The sequence below is a fragment of the Anopheles maculipalpis genome, chromosome X, assembly GCF_943734695.1.
Source record: "Anopheles maculipalpis chromosome X, idAnoMacuDA_375_x, whole genome shotgun sequence".
NCBI classification, from domain to species: domain Eukaryota; kingdom Metazoa; phylum Arthropoda; class Insecta; order Diptera; family Culicidae; genus Anopheles; species Anopheles maculipalpis.
In genome coordinates, this window is record NC_064870.1 from 489,394 (window position 1) to 506,275 (window position 16,882).

General features: G+C 46.8%; 3 protein-coding genes across 3 annotated transcripts in view; 2 read left to right on the top strand and 1 right to left on the bottom strand.

Moving 5' to 3' along the window:
- The window catches only part of LOC126557930 (UNC93-like protein MFSD11), a 240,393-nt gene that overhangs the window by 155,143 nt on the left and 68,368 nt on the right, over window positions 1-16,882 (bottom strand). The gene's annotated exons all lie outside the window — the stretch shown is intronic.
- LOC126556714 (protein GPR107) overlaps window positions 1-16,882 on the top strand; it is a 381,205-nt gene that overhangs the window by 128,671 nt on the left and 235,652 nt on the right. The gene's annotated exons all lie outside the window — the stretch shown is intronic.
- LOC126567280 (uncharacterized) overlaps window positions 1-16,882 on the top strand; it is a 92,915-nt gene that overhangs the window by 17,186 nt on the left and 58,847 nt on the right. The window lies entirely within an intron of this gene.

The window sequence follows — 16,882 nt, forward strand, 5'->3', positions numbered from 1 at the left end:
TCGATCCATCGCAGCAGCGTATGCTGGTAGCCAGTGCCGATGTTATAAATATAAAATTACACACCCGCACACTTCGGCGCAGAGAGGCGCCGCGGACCACGGGGGGTGGCGTAAATGGGAAAATTGGGTTATTGAATTATGATGAATTATTCGTTATGGCTGGGCCAGTACACACCATCCAACATCGCCATCATGGTGGAAGGGGGAGGAGAAGGAGTGTAATCGAGTACCTCTGGCTCTGGCTGAGATCAAATTTCACCGAGGGCACTTTGAGCTTTGCAGGTGGGTTAAATTATGAGCTGATAACGAGTGAAACTCACTCAGCTTCAGTAATGTGTATGAGCTGGAAAAGTGTGGAGAGTGTGGCAGTAGAACGGGCAAGAGAAAATTGGCTTGCAATCTAAAGCAAACTCACTGTTTGCGCTGTTTGTGTATTTATTTTCATTTTTTGTTCTTCTTTTCTGAGCAACTTTATTCAAGGTTCGGTTCGGTTTCATTAATTTCCCTAACCAACTTGCTTCCTATGCCTCGAGCTGCGCAAAAAGGGCAAGACACTGTTGCCTACACCCTTTGCGCAGAAGAGACGCGTCGAGCCGGTGAAAAATCTACGAAGAAGCCAGCCCTCCCAGGCAGCTTTTCCTGCCTTTCGAACCGACCGGGGGTCGCCTGGCAATGGGAGCTTAGAATATTAAATATGCCCGGGTGCTATTCTGTTTCGATAGTACCACTCGCTCTTTCTCACCCCCCCCCCCCCCCGCCCCCCCAAATATTTGCAACAACCGTCTCCATTTCCGCCGGCACAGATAATGGTGGCGTATGAATCTGAATGTTTCGAAATTAGCAGTTTTTGGGGGGGTGGCCAAAATTATGCGCCTTGCGATAGAGAAAGCTGATATCATTGGCGATTATCATCGGTGCTAGCTTTGCGGGGTTTTGCGCTGGTTGTCGTGGAAACAATGCTGGCGCTTGTCAGAAAAGTTTGGACTTTGGGTTTCTCTCCCTAATGTGGAGTCATTAAACGAAGGGGTAGAGGAGAAAGCGGGGGGGGGGGGGGTTGTAGGAGGGAGACATAATGTTTCTCTGTCACTTACTCTCCTTCGCTTTTCTCACACACACACACACACACACGTATGAATATATCTTTCTAGCTGGTATGACCCGAACGAAACTTTTGCAAAATTTCCACCAGACAACCTTTCAAATAGGGGCTGAAAAGCATCCAAAAAATGGTAGAGGAATTGTGTGTGTGTGTGTGAGAAAGAGGGAGAGAAAGAAGAGCTAAAAAAAAAGCACGAGGAGAAAGAAAAAGAAAAAGTATGGCTTACTGTCATCGAGCATCCACATAAAAGCCCATAAAAATGTGATATGCATCCAAGTGCAATGGGGCGAAAATTGGGAGTGAATGAAAATCAAATGAAAATCACGCATCGTCCTTTCCAAACCGTTCCTGGAGAGAGGGTTTTTTTTTCGCGCGCATGAATGTCAGCTTTGATTACAAAACCCTGTCCCATCCAGTAGTGTGCGTTGGGGATGAAATTTTTGATGGAAATTAATGCTGATGAACTGAATCTTCCCTCCTTACGGATTTCTGCTCAGGTTCAAAACGAACCGCACGATCACGCACGATTGTGGTAAAGACGTGTGTAGTAGTTTCTGCAGTCTGCCGTGTGGCCAGCCGTAATCGGCATTTGCAAAGGTTTGACTTCTCCTTCGCCCTGGCGTTTCGCAGTGTTTGCGGAAAATATGAACGAAATTTTATTTAAATTATATTGTTACGATATTGTCAATTATATGATCGAAATGTGAAGCAAAAAAGGTGAAAAAGTGTATCGCGATGCCTAGCCTCGCGCATCATAATGGCAAGCACGGTCAAATCGCGCGGAGGAAAAGGACATTGAAATGGGTTATGTGCCCAGTTGAAGGCGCGAGAAATGGAAAATGAAGAAGGAGGGGGAGAAAACGCTCATCTCGGCAGCCAGGTTGTTGTTTCGCAACGAATTCGTTTCGAATGGAACGAATTGCACCTAAAACCGACCAGGCGTCTCCATCGATGTTTTGCGAAAGCGAAAGAAACAAAAAAAATATTTTTTTTCTTCTTTTTGATCGCTTGCACACACACACGCACACACAAACTAAAGGTTTACTGGAAAGTGGTAAGTTTTCCCATTTCGGGCGGGCGGTCAGGTCAATAAATTAAATTTTCCTCCCATTATCTAAGAATAACCTACAAAATGCATGTCTGGTGGGGCGGGTGGGAAGATAGGTCCAGGAGGTTGGTGAGAAGAAGGGCATAATTTATAAACAGTGAATCCATTTCTTTCCCTCAGAATCGCACACACTCTGTGCTCTTAAAAAGGGAATCGTCATTGCGACTAAAAATTCGGATCGAAACTAAAAACGAACTTCGTTCGAACAACTAAAATGAAAGAAAAATAGCTTTTCTTTCTTCGCTCGCCCTTGCGAATTGAACCAACATTAACCAGATGTGTGACAGTGTGGCTAGTACGAAAAAGAGCGGTTGAAAATAAAAGGAGAAACACCGAACCAGGCCAAACACAACGATTATTGATCAAACATTGTGCGCAGACTTTGTTTTCCCGCGGCCGCAGGTGGAATCGCGGTCGGCAAAACAACCTTTTATCGAGTAGCGAAAACCTCTGTTTGTGGTGCGGTGTTTTGTTCCAGTCGGTGAGAAACTAAATAAACTCACCCATCGCCACACTAAATCACACCAACCCTTGGGCAGGTTTTTTTTTTGGGGCAGGAATTTGCCACCAAACAGCAGCACGTTTGAAATGATTTTGTGTTTCTGTGTGTCGGCCTGTTGGGGTCTTCCACAAAGGTTTTTCATCTGGTCCCCGCCGAACCACTGAGCAGCGAATATTTCCCTGATTTTGAGTGTCTGAATGGGCGGAAATTTTTGCTGTTGATCTTTCATCTAAATTTTTCCACTAATTTGCATTCCCTCAAGACAATCCTAATACCCGAAATCCAACAACGAAATCAACGAGAGAGAGAGAGAGAGAGAGAGAGAGAGAGAGAGAGAGAGAGAGAGAGAGCGAAAAAGAATCTTGGTGAGCCATTTTTTTTCTCCCATTTGATGTGCTTTCGTTTATTACTTCGCAAACTACTAAAGTTAGTCGACCGGTACGCTCTGTGTACTGTGACCTCCAAGCAGTGGGTGTGGGTGTGTGAAATCCGGCCATTTTTGAAATGCTCTAATGTCCCAATGCTGCAGAGGGTTCCCACATTTGTTCTGCTGGAAAAAGCTGGAACAAAAGCAGGATCGATTCAGGATGGCATCGAGCAAACGAAGTGAATGGGCCGACGATTGTTAGCATCATCTAGTCTCGATTGGCACGCTTCCTTCGTGTCAGTGTCCCATTCTTGGGGTTTCAATTTTCCTTCCTACCACTCTCGGCATACACACCGACACACCTGACCCGATGATTTGATGAAACCCGCTCAAAGACTTGGCACTGGCGCACGTTCGGTAGGGTGCGCAAATTTCTTCAGGAAAATTGTTAAAATATGGTATTACATAAAAGGGAAAACCAAATATGCAAATAATATGATCGTAGTAGCAAAGGACAGGGCTTCGTCTATGGTTGCAGCGAGCTGCAACCACCACACACCTCAAAACCATCGGAGTAATGATGTCATTGTTGGGTTGTTGGGAGGGTGCAGAGAGCCGAGAGTTCTGAGTTTTCGTACTCCTCTCGATGAACCCAAGGAGGGGGGGGGGGGGGGGGGTGAGTTCTAATAAAGGGGGCTGGCAGGTTCGGCCCATTTTATTGCCGTTCGTCTAGACGAGCGTTGCACTGCAGAAAATCGAAGACTGCAAGTATTCACCATAACCCACACACAAGCGTTGTTCAATAGTTTTTCTTTTCCCTCGAGAAAATGGATAAAGCGCAAATTCTATTGCACGTACAGGGTGGATCATCAGGGCAGCGAGTGTTGTTGGCAGCTTATCAGCAAATGGTGTTCGATACCTAATCAACCATCAACCATCCCGTCAGCAAGTATCGCGCGAGGATCGACAGCGCCCCCGTCACCTTCCAAGCTCTCAGAAGCCTTGCGCCTACCCCGGTCGAAGCGTTCGGTTTCGGCTGGATTTAATTAAATGATTGTTCCAGTTCTCTTCCGTTGCTTGAGAGTTTTAAATATTTAAGCAGCTAGAACGTTTGTACCGATGAAGTCGCATGGAGTTGCACCTTGAGGACAAATCTTTTCCCCCAACCTTAGGGAGTTGCGGGGGTACAGAAGGGTGCTGAGAAGAGGTGGTACAAAAATGGAAGCTAAATCACCACAAGACACGAGCAAGACAAACAAAAATACGGCGAGCCCTCCTGCCTACACTGGATCGGGGACACCGCGTCAATGGCAAAGAAGAAACCAAAAGCTGATACAAGAAACTTGATGAAGAATTAATTGGTAACGAAAGGGAGGGGGGGGGGGGGTCCAGGGCGTACGAGGGTTATGGAGAGTGTAAAGAAAAAAACAACGGAATAAAAAGTTTAATGACCATCCAAGCTGACGAGAGTTTTGCATGTTTTTTTCCCCCGGCCCGGGCCAGGCCATTGGGTTTTGGAAGTTGTGAAACAATCACTGCTCACGCCATGTTCCTTGAGCTAAGCTGTCTGTTTTCCCCCTAAGCTCACAGAAGCCCCAATGCATGGGGGAGGTAGAAAATAATTTTTACTTTTCCCCGCCACCCTAAAAAAATTATTCATCCACAACATCCACACATATTCAAAGAATTCAAACTTCTCAAACTGTCACTGTGTTTGACCACCGGGAATCAGCAGACCAAGGCCACGTTGTACTTGTGGCTGAAGGTGGATATTTTACCCACCCAAAAGAAATCGATCACGGTGCAGAACCTGACTCTCGTCCCTCGAGGGCACCCGAACGTCGGCAGGAAAAGGAGGAAAGAAAATTGAATAAATTACAACATCCTCACGCAGCTGTTTGTTTGGAAGAAAGCAAGGACTTGCTTTAGTAGTTGGTAGCTGTTCATTAGCACACCAGGGTCTAGAAATACAAAAGCGAGCTTCTCTACAACCGCCCCCCTAACCCCCCCCCCCCCCGCCCTCACGCAGCAACCCCTTGCAGTGTAAGCCCCCACCGGCAGCAAGCCGCTTAGGAAAGCGTAAATTTAATGAAATTATCACTTTCCCATCAAAGCATAGTCCTGCGAGGCCATCACCCCCTGCGCTCCACCGCTCTTCTTCGCCCGATCCGCTCCGTTGGTGAGATGCGAACGCCGGTAGGCGCGCACGGCTTGTGACAAATTGACGTCCGACGTCGGTGCACGCGAAGATGCCGAGTTCGTTTTTCTTTTTGCTTCCAGCTCGGCGTAGGCCACCTTTATCATCATGGCCTGGGTAAGGTTGCTGTTGTTGCTGTCCGAAGGCCAAACGTTTTGTCTGTTGACAAAACCTGGGTCCTAAATCAACCGTCCGTTCCCATTTTCGCAGCGGTCGTGTTTTTTTTTTTTTTTGGCCAAGAGAAGAGAATTTAGCCTAAAAGCCTCCTCATTAACAATAGCAACGCGGGCTAACCTTCCGGGCCACTCGCTACCATACCCCTGTTAGAAGGGGTGCTTTTATTTACTCACCGTTACTCAAAACCCCCTTCAACCCTCCCCACGGACGATAATGTGTGTCTTCTTTATGCCGATCTATTTAACTGCGGGGAGCTCCGCTCCGCTTTCCACACTTTTCAATGCATCCGTGGTGGAAGAAAAGTGTGTGGGGGTGTCTGGTGTGTGTGTTGAAAAAGGCCATATAGCCGGAAATGACGGACCATCCGAGGTTTTCCGTTCGATGAAGACTTCACACCCACCATCGGTATCAGTGTGTCAGTGCAAAGGGAAAGCAGTGGGTGGCTCCTAATGAAAACGAGCCCGATTTATGGGTGGTCTTCCGTCTGCAAAACCGTTCATTACATACACACACACAGATAGACACACCACAAAGAAACGTAAAAGTGACACTAAGCAGCATTAGTAGCGGCAGCAACAACAAAACCCACACACACACAGAGAGCCCTTTTCCCGGAAGAGGAACGACGCTGAGTGTGTAGGTGTGCGTGCGTGTGTGCGATAATTTACAGCAGTTTATTAAGGGCACACTCACATATATTAGGGACACAAACATGACAAGTGGAGCCCAAAATTCTTCTCGAGCTGCCTCATTTTCCATCACCACCCTTTACAAGTTTACACACATACACACACACACACACGTTTGTGTCCTTTATCTTGTGTAGCTGCTTTTTGCAAGTATCATTACTTTATGTTTTCTTCCACTGTGTTCTTGAGTTTTTGGTTCATCCGTTGGGGTGCTTCTCGAACGTTGATGGTCGTACAAATTGTGTATCCTAGAAAGAAGGTGTTTTTCCTTTTCAGTCACACAATCTGAGCAACTGTCCAGGCGTCCAGGGCGTCAAAACAGGCGTTAACCATCAAGCTGGCCGTTAGAAAATGAAGAGCGAGAGCTGGCAGAGTGTAGATACAGTGTTGTCGAATTGATGACGAACACGTGACGTGGGAGGACACATTTTTGTAGTCTCTGGAGCATAAATCGAGCTGAATCTTACTGGTGGCTTAAGAACTTGTCTAGGTTGTAGGTGTATCTTAGACTTGAGTATAACCTCATTACGAAAAAAAAGCCTAGCTGGGTTCCAAATTTAAGATCCACATCCATGCACATCCAGAGTCATCATTTGCTGGTAGAATGCAAGCAAAAACACGGCAGTGATTCATTGGACCGATGTCTTCAAATTTATCGAGTCGGAGCTCGCAATAATACGAGTCTAACGCGTGTACTCCATGTCAGCGCTAACAGCATTGTAAGGGCTCATGAGCCACCAGCCGAGTTTGACACATCTGCCATTGTGCATGCAATAGTTCGGGGGATGTAGGAGATTGTGTTTACTTTACAATTTCTCTGCCCCAACTCAACCCCATCCCCGCCGGTACCGGTACGCTATGTGGATGAATATATTTCACTTTTGATGGGCGATAATACCGTTTATATGGGTGATTCGTTTTTTTTTGCCATTTCCATGAGGAATAATTGCCGTGACCATATGGTTTTGGTGGCGCGTGACAATCAAAACAATCTTCTACGTCCCAAAAGCGCGGAGCTTCAATTAGCGCGGATGAGCGTGGTGGCTAAAATTAATCAAACCCCTAGAATCGCGTACCAGTTTTGGAAATGCAAGCTCGGGTAATTATAATTCTCACGTGATGGTTTTACGGAACTCTTGACGCTTGTCGTGCAACGAGCGAAATTCCATCATCACGCTGCGTCCGGAGCGTGTAATAGGTGGTTCTGAAAACTATCACCGGACAGTGAATTGCGCCGGAATCGTTAGGTCCAATTTTCCCCGGGTTCACAGATTCCCGGCCGGGGATCGGTTCACATTACGAGCGGTGAGGAATTTTGTCATTCTTCCCTTTTCTGTCTCTAAATAGATGGTTAGAGTTTTCCATTCTCGGCACTGCTTCCACACACCGCTTCATATTCGCTATTAATTTTTATTCTCTCGCGGGATGTCAGCCATTTTTTGCTCCACGGTGGCACTCATTTGAGGGTTTAGATTCAACGGAAGGATGCCTCAAGAAGGAGGAGAACCAAAAAAAGAAGGTCAAAGGTGAGAAGTAACTGCCAACCAGCTTTTTGGGGACCGCTGAAGCCCATTGTGAAAACGGGACGGTAGACAAAGAAAAGAAGCAACAACAACAACAAAAAAAATGACCGGAGTCATCCCAGAATGACAGCCAGAGCCAGTGGAGTGGTTCGGTGCGGTACCGTGTACGTTTTTATGGGCATTTCCTCATTCACTCGAATGTATGTTTCCTGTTTTAGCCAGGATTGGCGGCAACGGGGATGGTTTTGGTTTGGCAGGAAAACTCCGGGACATCCCGCGAAGCGTCGGTGGAAAAAAATGCCTTCCTCTCGCGCCTTGTTCACCCCCTTATTTTGCTCATTCTGCTGTGTGATAGAGGTACCAGCTGGTACCGATGCTTATATGAGCAGCCCGGCGAACGTACGTTGCCGGCGATGACGACAACTACGGGGTTGAGATGAGTTCTGCCAGTATGGCAGATGCTTTTTATGACCAGTTGTTGTTTTCCAACCCAACCCCCCAATACACACGCTTTCCATCCGCGCCTTTTACGCTTTCCATCTTCATTTTTTTCCACCTGAGCTACCATTTATGCTGCTGTGGTGGAGTTAAGTAAGGACCTGCATGCAGGTTAGAGATGCAGCAGCAAAAGGGCGTCTCGTAGTCATCGGGAAGGGTGGGAAAACAAAAAAAAATTGCGGAGCTTCTCGTCGTTCTCCCTTTTGACACACCAACTCTGAACCTCGAGCGAGTCATATTAGTTTTATTTCGTTTCGTACCAGATACTCGTTTTTCCATGTTACACAGCCGCTTGGTGGTCACCGTTGCCAGTGGCGTTGTCGAGAGTGTCTGCTTATCTTCGCTGCCTTTTGCCGGACGTTGAAACATACTTTTCCGCTTTTCCAAATACCTCCAAGGCCTCCTCCGGGAGCCAGAAACGGCGCATGCCGTTGGGAAACTGACACCCCTCCTCCTCCTCCCCCCCCCTCCCCAAAGCCCGCACGTGCCTCGATATGGAACGTGGGTGAATGGAAAAGTTTCCACACTTTAAACACTGGCAACGATTGGGAAAATCCCCCCCCCCCCCCCCCCCAAAATCAAAAGCTGAGCCAAAGTAATAAAAAAGCGAATTTTTTGCATACTTGTAGGCGTCTTTGTGATGTACTGCAAACCCCGCAATGTATGCAATCTGCGTGACTTGACGCTTAATTTTGCAGCGCCAACTTTCCCATCGACCCAACGCGATAACGCGCGGAGTCTTCAGGGGGGAGGTGGATGGGCGTTTGCATCTGACACGTCGCGAAACTACACCGCGGTAGCGCACCGCTACTCTCGGCCACGAAAGCGTGCGAAAACTTATTAGTCCCCGCATGATGTACGGAACCAATCCACCGACACGCTGCAGAATGAAGAGCAATTTAGCGCCGTTATGCCTTTTTTGGCCGGTCTATTTCGGCTGCCGCGCGCCACGGATAATGCCGCCCGTGGGGTAAAAACCGTGCCCGGGCTGACATTGTCCTTTGGTGTGGCGGGAAAAGGCGAAGACGAAAAAGAAACTGGATAAACCTTAAACGAGAGAGGAAGGCAGCCCAGGATCCACGGAGCGACGGATATTATAAGCGATGGGTTTTCCTGTTCGGTGAATGTGGTTCATTTTTTATTACCGCCCATCCGTTCTGTTTGCCTCGCTCTCACCCAACCCATATGGCACCACTATCACGCCCTCGATGTGTAGTCGCTTGCGGTCCGGATTTGATATTGTAGTTTTATCGCGTGTCATTATTTTAACTCAGATTGGATGAGTCTCGGTTTGCCTGCGGTGCTCCAAGCGACCCCCGGGAGCCCGGGTCGGTTGGTGTCACGTCGCGGGATTCGCTTGCGGATATGTAGTCAAACGTTTGTGTTCGTTTTTATAAATTCAATCTTCATTTAGTGTGATCGTTTACATTCTCTCCCGAAGGGGGAGGTCTACCAAATTGCGCTATTTGTGAAGCAATCGATCAGTGTCGCATAAAATGGCTTGTTAGATCGCATCGCAGCTCGGCTAAAATAGGAAGCAATTTCTTTTACGTGCATCCATCATACACCGTCTTCAGCGTAGCACGCGCGGGCGAATGTCCTTTGATTGACGATTGACCAGGCGCCGGCTGCTGATACGACGGGACTTGTTTCAAATCCCATCCAGGCTTCCACAAAGCAGAGGTGTAAAGCGTTTTCTTCAGCCTTGGGTAGTAGAATCCTAGTGGTTTAATAACACACACACACATGTTGCAGCGTTTGCTATTTGTTTGGTGTGACATACGCAGGCGAAGGATTCGAAAAGTGGTGCAATTGCCATATGAATCATCGGGTGAAGTCATTCGTTGAAGTAGAAAGGTGTTAAGGAACCACGGCGACATGCGGTATGAACCTTAGCAAGCCAGAAAAAAGTACGGTTGAACAAACAAGAAAGATACAACTAAAGGTGTAGACGGGAAAAGCTTCAATTTGTTGCAGCCAACTGTGTGATACGTTGCAGAAAAGACGACCCGCGCGACCCTTGTCCTGCGGTGGTACGGCTTCGTATTTCGGAAATTCTGGCACTCTCTCTTCCCCATCTCGACCAGTGGAGTGTTTGCAAGCGCAAACGGCTTCCAGGGAAGAGCATTTCGTACCGTTCTCGAATGCACAATGCCGCTCAACAAGCCACTCGTTCTTTTACAAGCAATTGACCAGCGCAATAAATTTTCGCTCGGTATATGACGCTGGTGTACATCCGGTACCATCCTGCGAGCCGACCGACGACGACAGTCCCCTCCAATTCGTTACTGCTATGCCGCCGTCCCAAGACAAATCCTACCGAGCTTTGGGCGGGAAAATAACAAGCAAAGAAAATGTCGCAATCAAGCCAAGTTGGGTGAGATGGTGAGGGTTTTGAGTTGGCAACGCAAATCATGGGAGTTCTATCGAATTTGAACGCCAGACAAGCGAACGACAAGAACATCCGTCGGTTGGACCACGCCACGATGGCATCAACAATTGCGGGGGCAAATGGAGAGTGAAAAAGCCTAGGAGGTAGTGGAAAATTAATTCTTCGACCCTTCGGTCGAACTGTCTGAGAGGGGAAGGGTCGGCGATATTCCGTGGCATCGTCCGTTTTTCGGTGTGCCCATGGCTCATTGACGACGTATCGCTTTCAGTCGATTTCATCCGAATTTTCTTGACCAGGGAGGAGCAAAAAAAAAAAAATGGCAGACACAGATCCTCGGAGCTTTGAGTATTAAGCTATTTTCGTTATTTCAGCTTCTTTTTTTGTTGGTCCCATCTTAGACTACAGTTGCAATTGCGCTAAGCGTTCCGTGGACCGTCCCGACCGTAGACGTAAATGAAAACGCTGCCCACAGTGACAGCGAAAGGATCAATCGGAAATGAGGTTAGACTAAACGCTGGAAGCAAGCAGCGTGGGCGATGGGGGGGGGGGGGGGGGGGGGGGCTGGGATACGGTTTTTGATCGACCATTGGCCATCGGCCGAAAGGATATACGATTTCCCGTTGGCCAAGCTCTACGTCGGCACAAATGAGAACTGGATAAAAGCATCCGCAAAACCGAACCACGATGAATGAGAATCTCTAGCACGAAGAAGTGAGATGTGGGGGACGAGTGAAGCATACAGCTGAGAGCTGAGTAATTTAGCCAAACGGCTATTAGAGGGCTTAGTGAGACTAGCCAAATACGCTACAAGAAAAAAAAAGAGGGTTAGGAAGCGGATAAGGATATTTAAATTGCATAAAAAGGGATTTGGAGGGTTCATCACCTTTGCCGAGAAATGTAATTCCAATAAGATCCTTTTAAAGAAGAGACATCCTATGTTAAATTTGAAAATCATTTACCATCCCTTTAGAGTGAAAGAAAGAATAATTACGCTCCAGATTTATATCAGGCATCATCAGGTGTCGTGTTTACTAGATCGTATAAAATCCGTAGAATCAACAGCGAAAGAAATATGTTCCATAAAAGGACTTATCCCTCACGACACACACAAACATACACACACACATAAATGATCCCAACCGCAAAATATAAATTATAAATTGATTTATCCCGGTCGGAGCGATGTGACAGCGATGTGGACCCGCCGTTAGCCGTAAAGGGATGCTCCGGAACTGTATGTTTTTTTTTTCTATTTGCTGCAGAAGAGGTTGTGTTAACCCTTTTTCTTCAACATTCCTAACCTTTAACACGGGTACCGAGAGAGCCAGTGAGGTATTTCTGGTCCGAAAATGTAGCTACGAAAGGGAGAGGATGTGATGGTCGTTATCCTGTTGATGTAATTATTTATTTACTATCTCGATTCTCAACCTGACGTGGACGAAAAAGAGGAAAGGGGGGGGGGGGGGGGCGGTTACCAGGAGAGGCATGAAGGTATGAATTTTTACAGCAGACCTTTTCTTTTCGCGCACCGCCGTTCGCAGCTTAAGCAGACAGATTCGCGTTTTAGTGGCAGTAACTTTTACCGGTGATAAGTGTAAAAATGGCGCACAACGGTCCTCGGACCGATAGGACATTATGCTTCATCATTCTGTGTGTTTTGCTCAATTTTTTTCCTCAGTTTTTTTTTGGTAAAATTCTGAAATAAAGCCCTGTGTTGTTTTAATGTTAATGGCTTAAGACAATGGGCCAGAGAAATGCCGGGAGCGGAGGAGGGTAGAAGAGAGAAGTAGGTGCATGTTGCTGCTGGCACAGCGTTTTTATTTTTACCCTTTTTGTGGAGCTAAATTATTAGGTCTGCAAGCAAGTTCTCAACTTACTTGCTAGAGTCCAATCTAAAGGCTAGTGTAGGCAATCCAGCTGTTAGGGAAGTCTTGTCCGCGCTTACGCATACCGAAGAGCTCCGTTAGTGGCGCAGAGCTACCCAGCGTCCTTTGAGACCCGTTAGTGAGAAGCTCTTGGAGGCCGAGTCTTCCTTGGCAGAGTCTTGATGGACTATTGAAGTCGCTCAGTACTCTAAACCAGATATTCCAATTGAATTGACTCTTGATGACTTCACTTCCGTGAAGTGAATTTTGTCTGTAGTCCGGAATTTTTAACTAATCTTCCTGCCTCTACTTTACCTGAATAACTTTCAAATTCACTGAAACACCCAATGCATTACCATGGTCGAGGCCCTTATATTTTTCGGGTCGCACCAAGCCAAATAACTGGCCGGAAATAACTGAATACTAACCGGATCTTTTTCTCTTTCTCTTTTTTTGGTTTTTTCTCTTCCTACTTTCTCCCACCCAAAACATGAATCCATCCCTTCACCGTCCCATTTCCTTCACGTTGCCATTCTTCCGTTCCAGGTAGGTCGACTAGCATGTGTTGCCTTTCCAAACAGTTACTTCTGACGGTCGCGTCGTAACACGTGGTGCTGCTGCTGCCGGGTTTTGCTTGCCGCTCACACACGGTTGTTGCTGGTGGTAGCACTGCCCGCGTTAGTAATAGTGGTTGCGGTGCGGGCAATTGGCTCGATACAGATAGTGAAACTGCGCCCGCCCGTCGACCGCGTCTTCCAAAGCCGAACATCACCGGGGTGAGTTGGTCTTCCACTTCCCTTTTCAATTTCAGCCTGCTTTGCTCTCAACCATAATTCTTCACGTCCCCGTGCTTTCGCCGTGTTTAAGTGCCCGCGGTTGAAAGCACCCGGCAGCAAATGGGAAAGGTCGGGGAAATGGCAGGGTTCGGGTACGTGCTTAAGCAGGATTTACTCATTTGGCTCCATTTTTATGGGTTAAGTTTTAAAATCGCCTACGACATGTGGATCAATTTGTGCTTTCCGCTCACAACCACTCCGTCAACTCGTTTCTCAGCCGATTCTTGTTCAGGCATAATGGGGCACGATGTGCGAGCACCAGAAGGACTCTTGTACATCCTATCGAAAAAACGGAAGTACCCGTTGCCCTGCATCGTGTATCGCTGGAGTGTTGATTGAAGATGTAGAGATATGGCCGGCGGAGATGCTGTTGAAGATGCGTTTTTGCCGCCTGCAAGTATGCATTATGAAATAAATTACTTTTTTAAAAAGCGCTACATTGCATACTTTGTGGCGCGCTGTTGTGCCAGGGCGTAGTTAAATTAGCTCCCGCTTAAAAGCGTCGATTTATTGATCGTTTCACAACGTTATGTGCCACGATGCCGTGCAAAGAAATCGGCATAAACAGATGACTGACTTTTTCATTCCTCCACGCAAATGTAGCACACCTGTACAAGCACATTATTAAAGTACGTTTATTAGTATGCATTCTCTCTCTCTCTCTCTCACACACACACACACGACCAGCTTGGCATATTGCTCTTCATTACACAAGCGCAAGGTCGAAAGGTCGACCAGTTCTCATAAACATAAAACCGAAAAGTCGCCACCAAAGTGCAGTTGCAGTTTGGTCATTTTTCATTTCGTTTACTCCAACACCGGTTGCTGGTTGGTATTTCGACTCCTCCTTTTTGCAGAACCCATTATTATGGTTTTATTTATTTTTTTGCGCTCTTTGCACCAAGCGTGCGCACCAATTCGCACGAAAAATTGAAACTGTTCGATCACCATGCGTGTGTGTGTGTGTAAGTGTTTTTAAAAAATATTTTTGTGAACTCCTGTCCCGAGTACGATGCCTTCCCCACATCTACTCCCTCACACACACACCCGACTGGTACAAATTACATAAATAATGCATGTAAGTTTACGACAAGTTGCATGATAAACGTCAGCACTGCAACTGATGCAGTAGGCTGGGGTGGGGTGGGGTGCGTTGAGGGGGTCGCTTTGAAGGTTGTATTTTATTCCACTTTTTTATGGTTATCCTTTTTTACGATTTAAGCGACAGATTGCGAAACGAAACCTTTCGCTCGCGCTCGGTCGTAAAATGGGCTGAAATGAACGGCTCGCAAAGGCACCTATTATGAATGATAATAAAGTGTGCGATTCAATGTGGAACGAAAAAAGCACCCATGGCATGAGAAAACTGGAGGGGAATTTTTTGTTTTGTTTGACGCCAAATGCCACACATGTGTGTGTGTGTGCGTGTGTGCTAGGTGAACGACACGCGATCGAACAAATAATGTAAAAAAAAGAAAAGGGCAACCCAGCTTAGCGTAATAATTGGGAAACGGGTGAAAATAAAATTATCCACCTCAAACTCTCGCGGTGAAAGCAGTGTGAAAGGGTGGCGAAGGAGTGAGAGAGTGTCCAGAGAATGGGAATCAAATCGGATGCGACAAAATAAATAAAATGAAGATAGATTTTTCATGCCCCCAAAACCCGCGCGCCTGTGTGTGTGTGTGAGTGTGACACTTTTGTATCGAATATCGCTGCACACGACCGATGCATCATGTGATGCGGTGTGCCTACCATTCGGGCGTACGGAGAAGGACCAACACCGGCAAACTGTGTGTTTACGCTGTGGACGCGTTGCTTTGGCGGGGTTCTCGGTTGTGCTTGTTATTACTGGGATGGCAAGCGTTTGTTTGTTGTTTTAATTTCAGAATTTAATATTTTCATTTATATTTTATGCGCACGTATTCGCCATAGTTGTGGCAAGCGTGCCAATACCGTACAAGTTCAAACATGGGCCATGAATGCGGTACTACCATGTGAAGGGTAATACTACTCATTGCAGTGTGCTGTTTTTTTTATTTGCACCGATGCAAATCTAGCCTGGCATGGTTTGAAAAATGCACCTTAACGTTCCGGCCACTGTGTTGTCCAGAGGAGCAGAAATTCGATTTGTGCCTACGAGAGTTATTCATAGGAATTCTTTTGTGTTTGCAGTATCCTGCCGTACCCGGCAGTATGCAACGTGAAGGGTCAGGCATTATTAAACAATAAAAAAAAATCCACTCCGTTATGCCGTTATGTCCTAGGTGTGGTTGGGGTTGGAAGCTTACTCGAACTGATTATTTAATGTGGACCTCCCCAGTATCTTGCACACACACACACACACACACACACACACACACACACACACACACACACACACACACACACACACACACACACACACACACACACACACACACACACACACACACGCACACACACGCGCACACACACACACACACACACACACACACACACACACACACACACACACACACACACACACACACACACACACACACACACACACACACACACACACACACACACACACACACACACACAATTTCTGGGAACATGCAACAATTCGCTAGCATCGACTGTTTACACACAATGGCGCAACGCAATCAACTTCCGCTCTGTGTGCATCAACATTTAGCAAATACTCTTTGTTCTTAAAAACCGAACATCCACTCAGCGAGATTACACGGGCCCTCCGATGCGTGCCCGGCACTCGTGACCGGATGTCTTTTCGGTTCATCTTCGCCCGCTCCAAGCGCGGTTTGAAACAAATTGCTGTAAATAATGCTTTTACGATCATTTCTGCGTCCCGGGTGGCACTACAGCTACAGATCAATCCAACCGCGGCAGCCGGGGCGAAGAAACCGGCTGCGGGGGAAGTATTATGCAAATTGCAAAATATACAATCCTAAGGGCTATAAAAAATACCACACCCGAGCAATTGATCGTAAAGTGAGATTTCTTCCAAGTCTCTATGCGGTGGCATCATCGCCACCGTCGTGTCTGGTTTCCGCCGTGTGCCGTGTGTGCAATATTTTTGTGCCGTTTATGTTTAAGGCCTTTCAAACGCTCTTACGACCCCCCCCCCCCTTACCCGCAAGAAATGGTGGAATTGGGTTGCTTCTAAATCGTGCTGAAAAAAAGAAAAAAAACCAGTGCTAAACGGCGTAAAGTGAAGCGCCCCACCGCACATGAACCACTTTGCACCGCCATTTTAATGAGTTTGTTTACAGACTTTGACTAATAATATGTGTGTGTGTGTGTGTGTTTGTGCGCGCGCTCGCGCGACCAGATTTTACCGCCTGCATGAATGTGTTAGCATATAATAAGATGCTGCACTCTCCCAACCCCTGATTTTCACGCATCTTCTAAAAATCCTCCACGTTACCCATTTTGGCACTGGAGCGGAATTTATGAGGGCGCATTTAGACGGTGATTGTAGCCACTGCCTGGGCATGGCTTCTGTGCAATTTCCTGGAACGAAGAAGACGACATGTTTTCTTATGGTAGGGAGTATGTCGGATTTTTTTGTTTGTTTGCTCTCCCTTGAAATTACTGCTGTTTGTGTGTCGTTTCGAATGCGTAATGAATTTCTCTAAAATTGTCGA